Source organism: Labrus mixtus, chromosome 12 (assembly GCF_963584025.1).
Source record: "Labrus mixtus chromosome 12, fLabMix1.1, whole genome shotgun sequence".
NCBI classification, from domain to species: domain Eukaryota; kingdom Metazoa; phylum Chordata; class Actinopteri; order Labriformes; family Labridae; genus Labrus; species Labrus mixtus.
This window is the reverse complement of record NC_083623.1, coordinates 27,186,864-27,190,141: the sequence shown is the minus strand read 5'-3', so window position 1 is coordinate 27,190,141 and position 3,278 is coordinate 27,186,864. Positions and strand designations below refer to the sequence as shown.

General features: G+C 35.2%; 1 pseudogene; it reads left to right on the top strand.

Annotated features, from left to right (window-relative positions):
* Nucleotides 1–1,058: 1,058 nt before the first annotated feature.
* LOC132985408 (trace amine-associated receptor 1-like) lies at nucleotides 1,059–2,016 on the top strand (annotated as a pseudogene).
* The last annotated feature ends 1,262 nt before the right edge of the window (nucleotides 2,017–3,278 follow it).

Here is a 3,278-nt window from a genome sequence, read left to right as displayed (position 1 = left end):
TGGTCATGAGCGGTCTTGACTTAAAATCTGGAGTCCTAGGGGCGCTGGTGGCGCACTGGTTAGACCGTGCGCCCCATGTATGGAGGCTGTAGTCCTCCAAGCGGGTGGCCCAGTTTTGAATCCTACCTGTGGCTTTCCAGCATGTCATTCCCTACTCTCTCTCTCTCTGATTTCTGACTCTATACACTTTCCTATCTATCCATTAAAGGCACAAAATGAGTACTACGACATTATTTTTTACAATCGGCGATTTTACCAGTGGCGTTTGACTTGACTACTCTCAGACAGAGAAAAGGAGCGACCAGCGTTAACATAGAAACACAATAAATTTCATATTTGGAGTGTTTTTACTGAAATCTACAATCTGTTAAAAAGTCAATGTTAGTAACTGTAGTTTGTGCTAATGAGACACGAGACCAGAGTCTGTGAGCATGAATAAATGAGTTTCGCTGGGGAGTGAGTGAGTATATCTAAAATGTTTTTTAATTTTGCTGAGTGAGTGCACCTTATATTCCACTACGTATTACTATATAGTGAGTAGGGCGAAGGGAATGAGTGTGTGATTTCAGACACAGCCACATTATAAAATAATAGACACATTTTTCAGGAGGGAAGTTTTGGAGAGTGTAGTGCATTTGTATACAGTACACAAGTGCTTGTTCAAAAGTAACTGTGGAAACGTGGTACCAGACTCAAAAGAACACACACCAAGGTAACTATGGCAATTGGATGGGAGTTGTTTATTTAACTGTCAAGTCCAAAGGTTGTGATCAGTGGCTGGTTGAACACAGAAGCAAATCAACACTGGTCGGCTAACTTGAGTGTCTGCAATGAAATGTTAAGTCTTTTGTTATTTCAATCTAATGTCTTTTGTTCTTTACAAATTAATGTCTTTGTCTCTGAACTAAATAATGCCGCTCTTGAGTTTTCGTACGTGAATTGATAACATTGGAAAGCTTTTTTTAAGGAATCTAGAAGCATGGAGCCAGAAGAGACTGTCAACAGGATGTTCACTGGTATTGACATACATCCCTGCTATGTATCCTATAATACAACTTATGCATTTTCAAACCACCCTTCAGTCGTATGCATTTTATTATATGTTTTCCTTGGTTCATTGTCTGTTGTCACAATATGTGGAAACCTTCTTGTAGTTATCTCCATTATCTACTTCAAACAGCTACACTCTCCAACCAACTGTCTCATCCTCTCTCTGTCTGTGGCTGACCTGCTTGTTGGTGTTTTAGTCTTTCCTTTCAGCATGGCATTTACAGTGACTTCCTGTTGGTATTACGAAAGTTTATTTTGTAAAATAAGAGGAAGTTTTGATGTAACACTGAGTACAGCTTCCATTTTGAACTTGTGCTGTATTTCTATTGATAGATATTACGCAGTGTGTCAGCCCCTGACTTATAAAAGTAAAGTTAATAATCATGTGGTTGGGTTTATGATTCTGGTGAGCTGGGGAGTCGCTGGTCTAATTGGAATTGGCATCATAATAGCAGGTTTTAATCAGGGGAAATGTGAGGAAAGTTGTTTAATTGATGCTCTGATATCAACCACCCTAGCATGTATTTTTTCATTTTATATCCCAGTTATTATAATGCTCTGTATCTACCTTAAAATTTTCCTTGTTGCACAAAGACAGGCAAAAAACATTCAGAACACAATCTGTCAGAACTCAAAAGCTGGAGCAACAGTCAGTAAGATGGAGAGAAAGGCCACCAAAACACTGGCTATTGTTATGGGAGTGTTTCTCTTATGTTGGACTCCATACTTTCTTTGTATAATTTTTCAGCCTGTAACATACAATGTCACACCAATTGCTGTAATTGAAACACTTAACTGGCTTACATTGTCAAATTCAATGCTGAATCCATTTATTTATGCGTTGTTTTACAGTTGGTTTAGATCAGCTTTTAAGATGATAATTTCTGGAAAAATAGCCCAAAGAGATTTCGCTAACTCAAAACTCTTTTGATCTGTTGTTTTGGATGTATAAATTCAATTTAAAGAAAAAAAACACTAACATATGCAGGATCATACTAGATGCCCTGTCGGTCAATGGAATCAAATTATTTTATTTAAATTTATTTAAACAAAATCTGGAAAATGTTTTTAATCCTGTTTTTTATGGCTCTTTTCTATGCTGGATCTATATTAATCAAATTATTTCATGTTAGTGTAAATGTACCATTTTAGAGGTATTCAGGTAGCCCTATCACAATTTTCACAGACATTAAGGAACATTGAGTATAAGCAATGACTAAAAATTAAATACTAAGCAATAACTGAACACCTTTAAATGGGGAACATAACACTTCATGCTTCTTATTTCAAATTAACTCACTCACTCGCCCTTGAACCAGGAAATGAGTTGCACTACAAACCCGATTGTCCAGGATTCATTCTAAGGAAAAAGCTACTCAGTAACTAGAAGATTTTAAGAAAATGACTGCGGTGTGTTTGTTATTATTTGTTTATTACTTAGTTTAGTTAATTAGTGTGTGGGTTTTGTTAGACATGCTATTGGTGATGGCACACTGTAAATAGTTCTCTAATTATTGTGATGGAATATTCATTATATGTGTAATTAGATAATTCGATTTTGGTATACAAGTAATTATTTTAAATTTTATTATTATTGCATAAATAATTAGATAAGTTCTTCCTTCTCCTTTTAGGGCATGTAAGAGTGAACGAAGAACATTGACATTTATTTCTGATGTTGTGTATTTATTTTATTTGTTTCCAACTAATGTTTTTAATTTTTGTGTTTTACATGTTGAAAATAAAGAAATGAAAATTAAATCAACCCTGTTTTTCAATAATACCAAGACCAAACATGTGATTTTTTGGGTTGAAAGTGACCCTGTAATTGCTAAAGATGAAACCTGCACAAATTGGACTTTAATTCCAATGTGTTTCCTAAATAAGGACTTTATTTCTCTACTTCCTCTGAATTTGGACAAGTTCATCAAGAAATGGGTGTTTTGCAGACACAATCTCCTACAGTGAAGGCAAGGCAAGGCAAGTTTATTTATAAAGCACATTTCAACAACAAGGCAATTCAAAGTGCTTCACACAAGACAAAGGCATCATGACAGAGGACAGAAAAGAAACATCAAAATATATATATTTTTTTAAAAGTCCCCTTACATTGTTCAAGCAAAAAGGCAGAGGATATATCAACCAATATTGATAATCAAAAGTGTTGTGACACAGCATTGAGATGCAATCAATGAACTATATTTATCCAATTGATAAACTGATCGGCA